At 43.2% G+C, this 18,943-nt stretch overlaps 1 protein-coding gene and 1 pseudogene across 3 annotated transcripts in view; one reads left to right on the plus strand and one right to left on the minus strand.

The window, feature by feature from the left end:
• Positions 1 to 18,943, minus strand: part of NBEA (neurobeachin) — a 990,744-nt gene that overhangs the window by 921,712 nt on the left and 50,089 nt on the right. The gene's annotated exons all lie outside the window — the stretch shown is intronic.
• Positions 8,910 to 9,406, plus strand: LOC132225889 (large ribosomal subunit protein eL28-like; annotated as a pseudogene).

The following is an 18,943-nucleotide window of genomic DNA, read 5'->3' on the forward strand; positions in this document are numbered from 1 at the left end:
AGTTACTTCATCAACAATATGGGAATAAAAGTTCCTATGTAATAGAATTGTTGTGAGGATTGAATAAAGTAACTGGGTTATAAGCAGTTAAGAACAAAGTCGGGCATGTAATTAGCACTTAGTTAAGGTTAGTTACCTAGTAGATCTATGAAAACCAATTCAAATATCATTTTTGCCAGGCCATAGGCTTACTGAAGAACTGATTATTTATTTATTAATTATATGCCCAATTGATCTGGGTCACAATTTTGAACACTGTAAACCAGTGATTAGCAACTCAGAAGAGGTTCTCTAGAAAGGACCATATAGAGAATGAAAAGGTTTGAAAAACAATGACGTGGATACTTACTGATGGAAGTAACAGAAGCAGACAACTAAGATTTAAGCCTATAAGTCACTGAATAAATGTGTCAAGAATTAGTATAAAATAAATTGGAAGAACATTGAAGAATTTTTTTAGACTAATCTCCGAAATGAGCTCTTCGTGCTTTAGTAGAATCAGAAGTAACCAAAAGCCATTATGAAATGTGTAAAATAACAGAGATGAGCTTAGCTGAAAAATAATAGTTTGCTTTTAAAGGAATTAACAATTAACATGTGTAATTCCAACAATCAGGCTCTGCTGGGTGAAGCATAAGGTTCCATCTTTCACAGTAAAAAAGAACAATCCCCTTTTAGATATATCATTTAATAACAGAAGAGTTCGGTTAAGGCTCTCTGATTAACTTGCCAACAGCTCTAAAAATATTTATTGTGGATAATGTAGAATGCGCCTATGTTTTCTGATAGTCTTTTCAACCTTTATTATAACTTCTAATACATTAGTGTTAATGTGGTTAATGCTTATGAAACTATCATTCCAAGATTAGGAAAATATTTATTCACCACTTCTAACAAGTAGTTCAATACTTATAAACTAAAGCATAAAAAAATAAAAGTAGAAACAATTGGCCTTTATCATGGAAACAATTCTCTGATAATCCTATGAGAAAAAGACATAATTGTCCTCATAGAAAGAAACTATAGATAAATAAGGTGAGGCAGCAAGATCTAGGTGACACATAAGTAAATGGCAGATCCAAGATTCTAATCCAGACTAGAAAGCACACCTAAACAGCTTGCTACAAAGTCAAGGAGGTAAACTTAAAAAATACATTTCAGCCAAAACCGGTTTGGCTCAGTGGATAGAGCATCGGCCTGTGGACTGAAAGGTCCCAGGTTCGATTCCGGTCAAGGGCATGTACCTGGGTTGCGGGCATATCCCTAGTGGTAGATGTGCAGGAGGCAGCTGATCGATGTTTCTCTCTCATCGATGTTTCTAACTCTCTATCTCTCTCCCTTCCTCTCTGTAAAAAATCAATAAAATATATTTTAAAAAAATACATTTCAGATACGTCATAGCTCAATGAAAAAAATCAGTGTTTTATGAACAGTGTGTGGGATAAAATGAGGAAAGACAAAATGTTTTCAGAGGATAAGAAATGTGACATCCAAAAGTAATAAATCACAATAAGGAAAAAGAACCGATTTATTTAAGTTATTTCTGAAAGAAAGTAGAAAACTGAAGGCTCAACTATTTTTTTAAAAATTAGCAAAAAATACTAAAAAAACATTTTTAAAATTTAAAAAAAAAATTTTTTTATTGATTTCAGAGAAGAAAAGTGAGGGAGAGAGATATGGAAACATCAATGATGAGAATCACTGATCGGCTGCCTCCTACATGCCCCCTACTGTGGATCAAGCCCCGCAACCACAGCATGTGCTCTGACCAGGAATCGAACCTTGACTTCCTGGTTCATAGGTCAATGCTCAATCACTGAGCCATACCATCCAGGCAAAAAGAAAAGATTTTTAAAAGAAAAGATAGTGACAAAAAATCTAAAAATGCTAAGTAAATAAAAGCTAAAATCACTGTTACCATAGTATAAAAAATGTTTATGAATCGAGACTTCCTCTAAATCTGAACGTATCATTGTGATAGTCTATTTGCACAGTTAAGGGTGCTCTTCTCTTCAAGGCCTTCTTTTTTTTGTGTATCTTTTTTTTTTAATTAAATCTTTATTGTTCAGATTATTACACTTGTTCCTCTTTTCCCCCCCCATAACTCCCCTCCTCCCAGTTCCCGCCCCACCCTCCGCCCTCACTCCCCACCCACTGTCCTCATCCATAGGTGCACAATTTTTGTCCAGTCTCTTCCCGCATCTCCCACACCCCTTTCTCCCCCCAAGAATAGTCAGTCCATTCCCTTCTATGTCCCTGATTCTATTATGATCACCAGATTATTTCTTCACTTGATTCTTAGATTCACTTGTTGATAGATGCATGTTTGTTGTTCATAATTTGTATCTTTACCTTTTTGTTCTTCTTCCTCTTCTTAAAGGATACCTTTCAGCATTTCATATAATACTGGTTTGGTGGTGATGAACTCCTTTAGCTTTTCCTTATCTGTGAAGCTCTTTATCTGACCTTCAGTTCTGAATGATAGCTTTGCTGGAGAAAGTAATCTTGGTTGTAGGTTCTTGGTATTTATCACTTTGAATATTTCTTGCCATTCCCTCTGGCCTGCAAAGTTTCTGTTGAGAAATCAGCTGACAGTCATATGGGTATTCCCTTGTAGGTAACAGTTTCTTTCTCTTGCTGCTTTTAAGATTCTCTCTTTGTCTTTTGCTCTTGGCATTTTAATTATGATGTGTCTTGGTGTGGTCCTCTTTGGATTCCTTTTGTTTGGGGTTCTCTGCGCTTCCTGGACCTGTAAGTCTATTTCTTTCACCAGGTGGGGGAAGTTCTCTGTCATTATTTCTTCAAATAGGTTTTCAATATCTTGCTCTCTCTCATCTTCTGGCACCCCTATAATTCTGATGTTGGTACGCTTGAAGCTGCCCCAGAGGCTCCTTACACTATCTTCGTATTTTCGGATTCTTTTTTCATTTTGCTTTTCTGGTTGGGTGTTTTTTACTTCTTCGCATTTCAAATCTTTGCCTTGATTCTTGCGCTCCTCTGGTCTGCTGTTGGGAGTTTGCATAGTATTCGTTATTTCAGTTGGTGTATGCTTAATTTCTAGTTGGTTCTTTATCATAACATCGAGGGTCTCATTAGATTTCTTGAGGATCTCATTAAGTTTATCAGCGGCTTCTAGACAGTTCTTAAAAAACCTTAAAAGTGTGGTTTTGAGCTCTATATCCTCCATTTCTGTCATTTCTGTCCTGTTTCTTTGTCTCAGCATTTTTTTTTATGCTTTCTTGGTGCACCCCCTAGTGGTCTTTGTGTGCAGTCTTGTTGTAGTTAAGCCTTGATTGTTGTCGGCAATACCGGTGATTTGACCTTCAGACTAACTGGCTATGAGAGTCTGCTGTGTCTGCAGTGGGAGAGCTTCTGTGCTGGATCTCTAGGGCGGTGCTAATCTAGCATTTGCCTGAGGCTATCCGGCAAATGGCTCTCTGCAGGGCTTGGGCAGGGCGGGTCCCCGGGGATCTACAGGGGGGGCCGGAGGGAGCAGTTATGGCTGCTCTCAGTTCCGTCCCTAGGGGCTCTGCCTCTCAGAGTCCCATCAACCGCTGCAAACCTCAGAGAGAAAGCTGCCTTCGAGTTCCGACCGAAGCCAGACAGTCCCGCTTCTCCTGTTTGAGTCTGGGTCCCTAGAGACTTGCCCGGATCTGGAGCTCAGCGTCTGAAACTCCCTCCCGATTGAAAACAACAACCGCGCCCTCCGCCTCCAGCCCGCTCCACGTACACTCCGCACCTTAGTATTTCACTTCAGCACTGCACCTCCTCTGAGTCTGGGTATGATATTCTCTTTCCTCCTAGTTGTAGAATTTCCACTCAGCCAGCCTTCCTGTGGTTCTGGATGATGTCCGTTCCAACTTTTAGTTGTTTTTTGAAGTGGTTGTTCGAGGCAGCAATCTCCGGTGTTAACCTATGCCGCCATCTTGGTTTCTCCGATCATAATCAAGGCCTTCTTAAATTACAAACAGTACTGCCACATAAAAGTGATCCACAAGTCAAGAGGTGCTTCTAACTCAAGAAGTAATCATAACTGAATTTATATAAAACTAGAGGCCTGGTGCACAAATTCGTGCACCAGTGGGGTCCCTCAGCCTGGCATGCGGGATGGGCCGAAACTGACTCTCTGACAACCCACAAGGGCTCCCAAATTGCGAGAGGGCACAGGTCAGGCCGAGGGACCCCACAGGTGCAGGATGGGAGCCACGGAGGGACAAAGAAGGCTAGCCAGCCAGGTAGGGACCGCGGGAGGGCTAAAGGGCATGTCCAACCTGTATTGCTCAGTCCCAATCGGCCTGACCCCAGCAGCAAGCTAACCTACAGGTCAGAGCATCTGCACCCTGGTAGTCAGTGCACATTATAGCAAGCACTTGAGTGGCCTTACCATATAATTAGCATATTACGTTTTGATTAGTTGAACGGATGACTGGACACTTAACATATTAGGCTTTTATTATATAGGATGACATAGCTAACCCTTTTTTTAAGTTTTAGCTTTTTTTTCATATTTTTATTGATTTTTTTACAGAGAGGAAGGGAGAGGGATAGAGAGTTAGAAACATCGATGAGAGAGAAACATCAATCAGCTGCCTCCTGCACACCCCCTACTGGGGATGTGCCTGCAACCAAGGTACATCCCCTTGACCAGAACCGAACCTGGGATCCTTCAGTCCGCAAGCCAACGCTATATCCACTGAGCCAAACCGGTTAGGTCATAGCTAACCCTTTTTAATGAAATCTTTTTATTTACATAAAAGCACAAAATTATTGTATAATAGGGGCCCGGTGCATGAAATTCGTGCACTGGGTGTGTGGGGGGGGGGAGTGTCCCTCAGCCCAGCCTGCCCCCTCTCACATACTGGGAGCCCTCAGACGTTGACCCCCATCACCTCCAATCGCAGGATCGGCTCCTTGCCCAGGCCTGACGCCTCCGCCAGAGGTGTCAGGCTTGGACAGGGGATCCCCATCGCCCCCTGGTCACTGGCTCTGGCCCTCGCCCAGGCCTGAGGCCTCTGGCTCAGGAATCATGCCTGGGCAGGGGACCCCCATCTCCCTCTGATCGCTTGCTCCACCCCCCGCCCAAGTCTGACGCCTCTGACCCAGGCTTCAGGCCTGGGCAAGGGGACCATCATATCCCCCCAATCCCCAGCTCAGCCCCCCGCCCAGGCCTGATGCCTCGGCCAGAGGAGTTGACCCTCATCACCCTCTGATCACCAATCACCGGATCGGCCCCTTGACCAGGCCTGAGGTCTCCGGCAGAGATGTCAGGCCTGGGCAGGGGACCCCTAGCTCCCCGCGGTTGCAGGCTCCGCCCCTGCCCAGGCCTAACGCCTCTGGCCTAGGCGTCCGGCCCGGGCAGCGGGGACCTGCAGCTGCAGCGGCCCCGCGATCGTGGGCTCCGCTTTAGGCCCAGGCAAGGGACCCCTAGCTCCTGGGACTGCCAGCTTCGACCGTGCCCAGCTCCCATCGCTGGCTCCACCCCTAATTCCTGCTATCGCTGGCCAGGGCAGCAAAAGCGCCTGATTCTCCGATCATGGCTGGGGGGCAGGGCAAAGGCGGCCCCAGGGCCGCCTTTGCCCTGCCCCCCAGCTCTTAGCTCCCCCCTGGGTTTCCGATCACTGTCAGTGGGAGGGGGCTTCTTCCTGCTTTCCCTTTCGCCTCCCTGCATTGTGCCTACATATGCAAATTAACCGCCAACTTGTTGGCAGTTAACTGCCAATCTTAGTTGGCAGTTAATTGCATATAGCCCTGATTAGCCAATGAAAAGGGTATTGTCGTAGGCCAATTAACATTTTTCTCTTTTATTAGATAGGATAATCTTTGGAGAAATTTCTACCAATATTTTTTCTGCCTATTTTTAAATATCAGATTATGAGGTTGTTTTTTTAAAAAAATATTTTATTAATTTTTAGAGAGAGGAGGAGGGAGAGAGAGGGAAACATCAATGTGAGAGTACAACATCCATCACCTGCCTTCTACAGGGGATTGATCCTGCAACCCAATCATGTGGCCTTGACCTGGAATCGAACCCAGCAACCTTTTGGTGCAGGGGACAACACCCAACCAACTGAGACACTCGGCCAGGGCACAGTATGGCTTTTATGATGTAGAGTTGTATGAGTTCCTTATTTATTTTTGAATATTAACCCCTTATCTAATATATCATTTGTGAGTATCTTCTCCCATTTAGTAGGTTGTATGGCTATCATCAAAATGTGCATCAATAAATAAGATGTGTTGTCAAGGATGTGGAGAAAAGAAAAACTTCATGCACTGTTGGTGGGACTGTAAACTGGTGCAGCCATTATGGAAAACACCATGGAGTTTCTTCAAAATATTAAAAATAGAATTGCCGTATCACCCAGTAATTGGTCTTCTGGGTATTTATCCAAAGAAAACAAAAATACTAATTCGAAAAGAAATGTGCAACCCGTATGTTCATTAAAGCATCCTATATAATAATCTAATCTAATAAAAGAGAAACATTGCAAGGGTCCAACCCCAGCGGGTCCAGGGGTCCCCAAAGGTGTGGACGGAGTCGGCGAAGAAGGAATGACACGGAGACACCGTTCAGTTGATCAGCAGCCTAGCCAGGATCTCTAGCCAGGATCCCCAGCCAAGTTCTGGTCTGGATCTCCAGCCAGGTGCTGTGTCCATGTTCTCTTGCTAGGTTCTCCAGCCAGGTTCGGTCGCCAGGTTCTGTAGCGGGGTTCTTCAGCCAGGTTCTCCAGGTTCTCCAGCCAGGTTCTGTAACCAGGCTCTAGTCAGGTTCTCTTGCCAATTTCTATAGTCAGGTTCAATCCAGGATCTTTTGCCATGTTCTCTCCAGCGAAGTTCTTCTGTCTCTAGGTTCTGTGTAGGTTCTGTGTCTAGATTCTGTGTGTAGATTCTGTGCCCATGGTTCTGTCTTCTAAGTTCTGTCTTGTTACATCTGTATTTATACCAGTTGATTCCAATCCTATCAATCTCTATTCCAAAGGTTAGGGCATTTCCTATCTCCATTCCAGGGAGTAAAGATTATGTAGCTTAAGCATGATTGTTTGTAGTTAAAGTGATTAATTACCCGCCTGGCACTTAGTTAAGAGGTTTTATTCCCTTCCTAACTTCAGGGGAAAATCCCTACCTGGGGAAACAACCTTTCTCAGAGAGGTGACCTTGGTTAAAACACATAGTGCCAAGAAGGTGAGCAAACATATTAAGAACAGTATGCCATATATGCCAGGTCCCTTGAAACAGCAAGCATGGACCGGCTCCCGGCAAAACATGGTAATTGGCATACGACCGCTACCCTTCCCATTGGCTAATCAGGGAGATATGCAAATTAACTGTCAGCCAAGATGGCGGCCGGCAGCCAGGCAGCTTGAAACTAACATGAGGCTTGTTTGCTTCAGTGACGGACGATTCCAATGTTCCCCGCCTGCCTTGCCGGCCTCTGACCCTGCAGTTTGAAACATTTTAACAAATATAGAAGCTAAAAAAAAAACCAGAAATAAGCTTTTAGCAAGCTGGGATCTCAGAGCTGGAGTCAGAGCTGGATTTATACATTGTTTCGATTACCTGCTTTCAGCAGCAGAGGCCTAAGAGCTGGAGCCTCAGAGCTAAAGCTGGCCCAAAATTTAAAAAAAAAAAAAAAAAGAAAGAAAAGAGAGGTTGGGAGCTTCCATCACCCGCCAGCCTGAAATGAACCCTCAGCCCCTCACCCAGACTGGCCAGGCACCCCAGTGGGGACCCCCACCCTGAAGGGTGTGTGACCAGCTGCAAACAGCCCTCAGCCCCTCACCCAGGCTGGCCAGGCACCCCAGTGGGGACCCCCACCCTGATCCAGAACACCCTTCAGGGCAAACCAGCCAGCCCCACCCATGCACCAGGCCTCTATCCTATATAGTAAAAGGGTAATATGCCTACCAGCACCGGGATCAGCAGAGCCGAGAGGCCTCCCAGCACCAGGATCAGCATGACGGGGGCAGCACCCAAACCCCTGGATCGCCCTGCGGCTCTGTGTGTGACAGGGGAAGGCGCCCCAACCTCCTTATCAGCCCTGCTCTGTGCCTGATACGGGGGAGCTCCCCAACCTCTGCGGCTCTGTGTGTGACAGGGTGCGGCGCCCCAACTTTCCCCCCCCCACAGTTCCTGCTCTGTGTGTGACAGGGTAGAGCCATAACCTCCCCATCGGCCCTGCCCTGAGTGTGAGAGTGGCGGCACCCCAACCCCCTGATCGGTCCTGCTCTGTGTGTGACAGGGTAGAGCCATAACCTCCCCATCGGCCCTGCCCTGAGTGTGAGAGTGGCGGCGCCCCAACCCCCTGATCGGCCCTGCTCTGTGGGTGATAGAGGGAGGCACCCCAACCCCCTGACCCGCCCTGCTCTGTGTGTGACAGGGGGTGGTGCCCCAACTCCCCTATCGGCCCTACTCTCCGAGTGACAGGGGGGAGCTCCTCAACCCCCTGATGGGCCTTGCTCTGTGCGTGACAGGGGGTGGCGCCACAACCTCCTCATTGACCCTGCCTTGAGTGTGACAGGGGGCAGTGCCCCAACCCCCAATCGGCCCTACCCTGTGACTGGGGGTGGCATCGCAACCTCCCGATCCGCCCTGCTCTGTGCATGACAGAGGAAGGCGCCCTAACTCCCCAATTGGCCCTGCTCTGAGCCCGACCAGGGGCAGCACCTAGAGATTGGGCCTGCCCTCTGCCACCCGGGAGCAGGCCTAAGCCAGCAGGTCGTTATCTCCCGAGGGGTCCCAGACTGTGAGAGAGCACAGGTGGAGCTGAGGGAGCCCCCCTCCCCAAGTGCATGAATTTTCATGCACCAGGCCTCTAGTATGTATATAATGGAATATTATGCAAGCAATAAGGAAAATGAAATTTTGCTCTTTCAATCTCTGACTGTGGCATCATGAAGAGCTGCCATGCCATGTCTGCCTACCTGCAATGGGTGATCGTACAGAACTGCTTCAGCTTCCTAATCAAGAGGAACAAGCAGACTTACAGAACCCAATAACCTTAAGGCCCACTATTCCTTTCACTACAATGGACGTGGAGCATTGCCCTACGGCAAAGATGTGGTGGTCATCATGAAGCAGAGATCTGGGCAGCAAAAGCCTACCACATCCTATGTGTGGACCATCATCAACAAGGCGGCCTGGGAGCAGCATCCAGCACATGGTACACAAGAACAAGTATGGCCATGATCTGAGCATGGCCGCCAACCGCAGAGCCAGCACCATCCTAAGCAGCCAGAAGCCTGTGAAGGTGAAGAGGAAGCAGCCCTCCCCACCAAGAGCTCCTGAGCACTCTTTCCCTCAAAGCAATAAAGATATCACCCAACTTTCCTCAAAACAAAAGAAAAGAAAAGAAATCTTGCCTACTGTGACAACACTGGATGGACCTAGAGTGTATTATACTAAGTGAAATAAGACAGAGAAAGTAAATTACATGAGAAATCTGAAAAAAAAAAAAAAAAGGAAGAAAAAAACAAAACTGCAGAAATGAATAAACTAGTTGCCAGAGGGGAAGAGGGTGGAGGGAATGGGAGAAAAAGGTAAAGCTGATTAAGAGGTACAAATCTCCAGTTATAATATAATCAATCCATGGGGATATAGTGTATAGCACAAAAAATATGTTAATATCTGATGACTTAGCACAGTAACAGATGGTTACTAAACTTATTGTGATTATCACACAGTAAAGTAAGAAATGTGGAATCAATATGTTGTGCACCTGAAACTAATATAATATTGTATGCCAAATGGACTTGAATAAACATTTTTAATACTGCATAAAAATCTGGAGTATAAAATGCTGACTTAGAAATATATTATTTTCTGAAAGTACTAAGGTTTATAATTACTAGCAATTTAGGTATCTTTACTTTTTAATATACAGTCTTTAAACAACTTTATTTTTAAATCTTAGTTATTAGTTAAGATCATATATATATAAGCCTAAGTGACCGTTTGACCATTCAACTGATAGCTATGATGCACACTGACCACCAGGGGGCAGATGCTCAATACACAGGCATGGAAACATCGAACAGACTGATGAATCGCAGAGGAAGGCGGAAGGGGGTAGGGGGGGAAGAGATTAACCTAAGATCTTACATGCATACTGGAGGCCCGCTGCATGGATTCGTGCACTAGTGGGGTCCCTTGGCCTGGCCTGCGGGGATTGGGCCAAAACCAGTAGTCTGATATCCCCTGAGGGATCCCAGGTTGCGGGAGGGTGTAGTCCAGGCCAAGGGACACCACCATATAGGATAGAGGCCTGGTGTACGGGTCAGGGCCGGCTGGTTTGCCCTGAAGGGTGTCCTTGATCAGGGTGGGGGTACTGCTGGGGTGCCTGGCCAGCCTGGGTGAGGGGCTGATGGCTGTTTGCAGCTGATCACACCCCCTTCAGGGTGGGAGTCCCCACTGGGGTGCCTGGCCAGCCTGGGTGAGGGGCTGATGGCTGTTTGCAGGCTGGTCACACCCCCTACAGGGTGGGGGTCCCCACTGGGGTGCCTGGCCAGTGGGGCCCCTCACCCCATGGAGGTTTGGACAATCTGAGTGAGGGGCTGAGGGCCGTTTTCAGGCTGGCCAAACCCCTCCCCCCGCCGGCGACAGAAGCTCCCAGCCTCTTCTTTTTTTCTTTCTTTTTTTTTTAATTCTGGGATTTATTTACCTTGTATAATTTAAACTTTGTTGCTTTGAGTGGAGCTCAGAGCCGGCCAGGGTGGGCGGGAAGGAAGCCTCCTGCTTGCTCCAGCTCCGTGGCCACGGCCGGCTGGAAGGAGGTATCTGGGGTTTATTTATCTTCTATAATTAAAACTTTGTTGCTTTGAGTGGAGCTCAGAGCCGGCCCCGGCAGCTGGGAAGCTTGGCTTCCTCCATCGCAGGGGCAACCAAGCCTCCTCTTTGCTCCAGCTCTGTGGCTGCCAGCCACCATCTTGGTTGGGTTAATTTGCATATAGTCGCTCTGATTGGCTGGTGGGCGTGGCTTAAGGCATAGCAAAGGTACAGTCAATTTGCATGTTTGTCTTTTATTTGTGTAGATGTCACCCCAATGAATTCAATAAAATGTAAAACAATAAAGCAAACCCTAAGCAAAAAAGAAAACCCTAAGAAATCCACTTCATAAATAAAAACAAGATAGTCTTCTGCAGATAAATAAAAACTGAGAAAACTAATTGCCTGCATAGTTCACTACAAGAAATATTAAAGTAACTTCTTCCAGCAGAAGGAAAATGATATCTAATAGAAATTTGAAATGCCACAAAAAATTGAAGAATGCCAGACTGTCATGTCTGTTGTTAAATAAAACAGATGTTTTTTTCTTATTTTGAAAAACCCTTTAAAATAAAACTTACTGCAAAAATAAGAACAGCACAGTAAGACATTTATAATGCATGTAGAAGTAAAAACAATGATAAAAAGAGTACAAAGAACAGGAAAGGGAAAACATAAGTACACTTTTAAAAGGTTCTAATTCCATACCTGGTATATTATTTGAAGGTAAAAAATTATACTTAATAATGCATTGTAAACTCTAGAAAAGCACTAAATGTAAAAAAGAAATACTAAAGACCTTAACAGACACCTCATTGAAGAAAATATATAAATTATAAATAAGCATATGAGTAGATATTCCACATCAGGGAAATGTAAATTAAAACAACAAATGCCAGTGCAAAGTGGAGCAACAGGAACTCTCAATTCCTTGCTGCTGGGAATGCAAAATGGCACAGCCATTTTGGAAGACAATTCGGTGGATTTTTTCAAAACTAAATACCATAGAATCCAGCATTGTGACACCTGGTATTTACTTAAAAGTAGCCAAAAATTTATGTCCACACAAAAATATGCACGTGGATATTTATAGTAGCTTTATTCGCAACTGTCAAAACTGCAAAGCAATCAAGATGTCCTTCAGTAGGGGAATGGTACATTCAGATAACAGAATATCATTTAGTGCTAAAACACACACACACACAAAATCACTATTCTATCAAACCATAAAAAGACATGGAGAAACCTTAATTACATATTATTAAGTAAAAACAATGATAAAAAGAAGCCAATATGAAAAGGCTATAAAATGTATGATTCCAACAGATGAGATTCTGGAGAAGGCAAAACTATGGAGACAATAAAAAGATCAGTGTTTGCCAGGGGATTTTGAAGAAAGAAATAGATGAAGCACAGAAGATTTTTAGAGCAGTGAAAATGTGATAGCATAATGGTGCATATATATCTTTATATATTTGTTAAATTCATAGAATGTAAAACACCAAGAGTGAGCGATAAGCTTAACTGAACTTTGGGTGATTATGATGTATCCACGTAGGTTCCTTGATTATAACAAATGTACCACTATCTTGGAGGATGTTGATAATGGGAGAGGCTATGCATGTGTGGAGGCAGGGTATATATGAGAAATTTCTGTAGTGTCTCCTAAATTTTTCTATGAACCTAAAACTGCTCTAAAAGTTAGTCTTAATTTTTTTCAAAAAAAGTCTTAAAGAAACAAATAGGTATGATTAATATATCAACAGTACATCTATATTAATAAAAGGGTAATATGCTAATTAGACCAGATAGACTGGACATCTTCTGAACATCATTCCGGATGTCCTTCCTGACAAAGCCAGGGCCATGGCCGACCTGCAAACTACCTGCAGCACCTCACCCAGGCCATGCCCACCTCCCAACAGGGACCAGCCACCCTGATGGAGGCGTGGATGGCCTGCAAACCGCACAAGGCCCCTCACCCAGGCTGGCCCTGCCCCCCAGCGGGGACCCCCCACCCCAATCAGGGGCATGGCCCACCTGCAAACCCTCGGCAGCCCCAAACCCAGGCCAGCCTCTTCCCCCAGTGGGGATGGCCACCCCAATCCGGGGCCCCCTTCAGGGCAGGCCAGGCGCTCCAATCCATGCACCAGGCCTCTATTCTATATAATAAAAGGGTAATATGCAAATTGATCCTAACCCTCAGAATGACCAGAACAACCGCTGGACCAGTCACTATGAGGCACACTGACCACCTTTTGGTCCCTTTCCTGGGCCAGGAGGCTCCAATCGCCTGATGGTCATCCGCGGCAGGGGCGAGGCCGGTGAGCGGACGGGAACAGTTGACCTCTCGGTACCTTCCCCCAGCTCTCAGGCACCAATCACCCAATGGCGAACAGGGAACTGGGGGTGGGTGGCGGCAGGGGTTGGGGTCGGCTGCGGGCAGCTGGGGAAGATGGCCCTGACCGCAGGCCAGGCCTAGGGACCACACCTGCGCACAAATTTTGTGTCCCAGGCCTCTAGTATCAAATAAAATCATAACAAATATTCAACTAATTAAAAACAGGACATCAAAATGGAAAAGACAAAAAAAAATAGAGATGTGATAAATAGAAAATAGCAAAGATAGCTAACTGAAATATGGCCATATTAATCAACTGCATTAAATGTAAATAATCTAAAGCCATCACTTAAAAGGCAGAAATTGTAGGTATATAAAACTATAGCAAGCTCCAACAATATAAACAACAAAACTGTAGAGGTCAGCAAACTTTTTCTCAAAGGGCAAAACAGTAAAAATCTTAGACTTCTAGATAACCTGGCCTCTATCATAACTACTAAATTCTGCATATTTTTTAGTTAAAAACAGCTCCATATAATATCTAACTGACAAGATATGGCTGTTGTCCAGTAAAATGTTATTTATAGAACCAGGGAGCTAGCACATGAGCAATAGTTTAGTGATAATGGAAAAAATAAAATGGAATAAACTTTTCTAAGACAGTCACTTTAGAGTTCAGGAGCCTATGCACATCCTTGTGTCTAAGTTCCCAGAGCTGCTATCAAGTTGCTAACCCGTTGCTAACTCAGACTAAGGCTGAGTCATAAACATTCTAGAACAATTGCTGCAAGGACTTGACCTCCTTGCAGTTTTTGCCCACCTCTTTTGCATAATAGAACTAACCAATCTCTGTTAACCTAGCCAGCAATCTTTCATTTGCATAGATGAACCTCACTGGTGGTTGTGCCTTAAAAGCCTTGCTTTTCTTTGTTCTCTGGAGCACAATTTAGCTTGCTATTAGAATCTGTCTTCCAGGTTGCAATTATTTTTGCTCAAATAGTGTTTTGTTTTATTAAAGGCTGAATTTCTACTTTGGTAAACATTGCAAATTAATGAATTAAAGTATAAAGAACAATGTTAAAAGTAAAAGAATGGACAAAGATATAGCATACAAACACATGCCGTAGCAAAAAAATTTTTAAAAAGGATGTAGCTATATTAATATCACAAAAAGTTGAATGACAAAAGAAAAATAACCAGAGACTTTCCATAAGGAGGTGGAGGATAATACATCCAAATGAGATAGTAACCCTAAGTATGAATTCATATAATAATAGAACTTCAAAAAGCAGGAAGCAAAGCCTAATACAAATAAGATAAATAGACAAATCTGCAATTTTAGTTGGAAATTTCAGCACTTCTCTTTCAGTAATTGGTAGATTAAGTAGACCAAAAAAATAATAATTTAAAATAAATCAGCAAAGATACAGAAGACTTAAATAACATTATCAACCAGCTTGTAGGTATGTAAACACCCCATCGAACAAGAATAGAAACATATCCTTTTCAAATGTACATCAAATATTTAACAAGACAAGAATATCCTGGGATGTAAAAAAATCTCAAAGAAGTTCACAATTCTGATCACAGTAGAATTAAAGCAGAAATATACATCAGGGGAAAAAAAAGTACCTCAAAATTTATTCTAAATAACCTGTGAATCAAAGGAGTCACCAGAAACATTTTTTAAATTTTTAACTGCATGAAAATGAAAACACAACTTGTCAAAATTTATGGGATGGAGACAAAACAGTGCTTCAGGGAAATTTATACCATTAAATTCTAATATTACTAAAGAAGAAAGAATTTAAATAAAATCACTTCAGTTTCCACATTAAAAACTACAACAAGAGAGCAAATTATACCCAAAGCAAGACAGAAAAGTATAATTAAAATTTTTAAAAAATCAAATATATTTTAAAGTATCAAAAACAATAGAGAAAAATGATGAAACCAAATCCTGGTTCTTCAGTTTATTTAGCCAGATGAATCAAAGTGTATGTATTCGTGGGTGGGGATGGAGGTTAGAAAAAGCCTGAGAGAGATACAAAGAAGTTCAAATAAAGAAGGCATCGCTATAGATCCTATGTATACACAAGGGATAAGTGATCCTTCTAAAAAAATGTATGCCTATATGTTTGACAACTTAAATAAAACACATAATGCAAACATGCTGCTTAAGAAGAAGTAACAAACTTAACTAGTCTGTGTCCATCACAGAAATTAAATTTGTAGTTACAAACCTTCCCACAAACAAAACCCCAGATCCAGATGATTTCACAGATGAATGCTATCAGTTACTTAAAAAAAAAAAATTACTACTAATTTTACACGGTTTTTTCCTGAAATTTTAAAAAGAGAGAACACTTCCAAACTCATTTTCTAGGCCAATAATACCATGATAATAAATCCAGAAAAATATATCAGAGGAAAAAAGAAAAACTAGAGATTAACAACCCTCATGAATATAGACACAAAAAACATTAGTAAATATATATCCGGAATGCAGGTTTAGCTTACTAATCAACATACCAAACAATGTTATTCACCATATGAACACACTAAAAACCATATGACTATCTCAAAAGATGTAGAAAAATCATTTTAAAAGATTTAAAACAATTTATTAGAAAAACATTCAACAAACTAGGCTTATAAAGAAACTTCCTCAAACTGATAAAAGGCATCTATGAAAAACCTACAAGTAACATGATGCTTAATGGCGAATGACTACATACTTTTTAGAAATAAGATAAGGAATTTTTTCTCCAACTGCTCGTATTCAGCATTATACTGAATATATTTTTAAGGTCTGTGCACCTTAAAATACAAATTTAAGATTTTTTTTTCAAAAAAGAAAGAAAACAAAATCCTAAACAGATACAGAAATGTATATTTTCAAGGATTAAAATATATGAATTCCACCCAAATTTTTGCACAGTTCTAATCAAAGTTGTGGCTGTCTTTTTGTTAAAAACTCACTAACTGCCCTAACCAGCTTGGCTCAGTGGATAGAGCATCAGCCTGCAGACTGAAGGGTCCCAGGTTCGATTCCAGTCAAGGGCATGTACCTTGGTTGCGGGCACATCCCCAGTGGGAGGTGTGCAGGAGGCAGCTGATAGATGTTTCTCTCTCATCGATGTTTCTAACTCTCTATCCCTCTCCCTTCCTCTCTGTAAAAAATCGATAAAATATATTTTAAATAAATAAATAAATAAAATAAAAATTCACTGATTCTAAAATATATATGAACAATAAAGGGGCCAATAATAGCTAAAACAAATCCAAAACAGAACAAATTGGAGAGGTGCTAAACTACCAGATTTTATGAATTTACTACAAAGCCACATAAATCAAGACAGTGATGTTGCTATAGGAGTAAGCATATGCATTAATAGCAGAAAGTCCAGAAATAGACCCACACAAATAAAAAAACAAATCAATAGATGATCAACTGGTGACAAAGGTATAAAGATAAATAATGGGGAAAGAACAGTATACATAAATAGTGAGGAAAAACTGGACATTCATATGCCAGTAAGTGAACCTGAAATCTTACTTTACACTATTCACAAAAGTAACAGTTAAACTTATAAAATTTCTAAGGAAAATCTTCTTAACTTTTTAATTAGACAAATATAGTTTAAACAAGCCACAAAGGACAACATGCATATGAAAAAAAAAAACTGATGATATGGACTTCTGCGAAACTAATATACTGTGAAAAAATGAAAAGAAAACCACAGCCTTAGAAGAATTATTCAGAAATCACGTTTGTGATAATATGCCGGGAGCCGGTCCATCCTTGCTGTTTCAAGGGACCTGGCATATATGGCATACGGTTCTTAATATGTTTTGCTCACCTTCTTGGCGCTGTGTTTTAACCAAAGTCACCTCTCCGAGAAAGGTTGAATCCCCAGGTAGGGATTTTCCCCTGAAGTTAGGGAGGGAATAAAACCCCTCAACTAAGTGCCAGGCGGGTAATTAATCCCTTTAACTACGAACAATCATGCTTAAACTACATAATCTTTTCTCCCTGGAATGGAGATAAGAAACGCCCTAACCTTTGTAATAGAGATTGATAGGATTGAATCAACTGGTATAAATACAGTTGTAACAAGACAGAAACACTCAGAACTTAGAACAGAATCAAGAAGACAGAACCTACACGGAGCCTAGAGACAGAAGAACTTCGCTGGAGAGAGCATGCCGGAGGATCCTGGAGAGGGACTGGCCTCGGAGCCTAGAGACAGAGCCTAGCGGGAGAACATGGCAAGGGATCCTGGACTGAACCTGACTACAGAGATTGGCAGGAGAACCTGACTGGAACCTGGACACTGAACCTGACTGGAGAGCCTGGACAGAACCTGGCTGGAGAACCTAGCGAGGGAACATGGCTACAGAACCTCGCTGGAGATCCGAAGCAGAACCTCTCTGGAGATCCAGACCAGAACTTGGCTGGAGATCCGGGCTAGAGATCCTGGCTAGGCTGCTGATCAACTGAATGCTGTCTCCGTGTCCTTCCTTCTTCGCCGACTCTGTCTACGCCTTTGGGAACCCCTGGACCTGCTGGGGTTGGACCCCGGCAATAATATGTAAAGAGTTCTCGCCCAGCTGGTGAGGCTCAGTGGTTGAACCAGGAGGTTTGATTCCCAGTCAGGGCACATGCCTGGATTGCAGGCTCAATCCCCAATGGGGGTCATGCAGGAGGCAGCTGATCAATGATTCTCTCTCATCATTGATGTTCTATCTCTCTCTACTTCACCCCTCTTCTCAGAAATCAATAAAAATATATTTTTTTAAAAGAGCTCTCACATCTTGCTATTAAGAAAATAACCCAATTTCTTTAAAATGGGAAAAGATATAACCCTATTTCAAAAAGGTGCTCTAAGCAAATAAAAAGATATTCAACATCATTTGTTACTAAGAAAATGAAGATTCAGAGGAATAGAAGATGGCACCATAGGTAACATGGTATTCGCTGCCTCCCCCAACCACATCAAAATTACAACTAAAATACAGAACCACCATCATTCAGAACTGCCTGTAATCTGGCTGAATGGAAATCCTACAACTAGAGAAGTAAAGAAGGAAGCACATTGAGACTGAGGTAGGAGGGGCAGAAGTGCTGAACAGGCTGGTATGACACCCGCGTGTGGTGTGTTTTTAATTGGGAGAGAGATTTTAGCTGAGGAGGCCTCCTGTGAGGAGCAAGGGGTCCCAGCCCGCCCCAAACCAGGCCCCCAGGCCATGGTTCCAGAGCCAGGAAGAGAATTCCATAACTTTGAGCTGTAAAAACCTTCAGGGATTGTGGCTGAGTGACAAGGAGGCTATTGGAGATTCAGACAGTTCCACTTAAAGGGCCATTGCATAGAAGTACTTGTACTCACTCCCACTGAGCTCCAGCACTGGGGCTGCAGCTTGAAAGGATCCAGGGACAAAAGTGCTTCCAGAGGTCATTGTCAATATGCTGAAACCTTCTCCCTGCTACCTCCCTCCCTTCCCTCCCCTCCCCCCCCCCCCCCACACACACAGAGCTGAATGACAGACATGATATCTGAGTCTCCAATAACCTAACTCACACTGTTTGCCCTGCCATGGTGATTCCCTGAGACTCTGCCTCATCAATTTTGTAGCCTCACCCAAGTTGATTGCAGCAGCTTTTCCAAAAGAAATAGCCTGTACTGCATCAGGCTTCAGTTTTTACTAAAATCTCTCAATCAAGTAGCCGCTGGACTTAGCATGCCCCATACTCTCAGTAAGCAGCCTCAGGCCCAGCCTTGCTTCACAGTTTGGCCTCTCCTGGGTACCTCCAAACCCAACACAAGTAGCAACCATTTG

The sequence above is a fragment of the Myotis daubentonii genome, chromosome 2, assembly GCF_963259705.1.
Source record: "Myotis daubentonii chromosome 2, mMyoDau2.1, whole genome shotgun sequence".
Lineage (NCBI taxonomy): Eukaryota > Metazoa > Chordata > Mammalia > Chiroptera > Vespertilionidae > Myotis > Myotis daubentonii.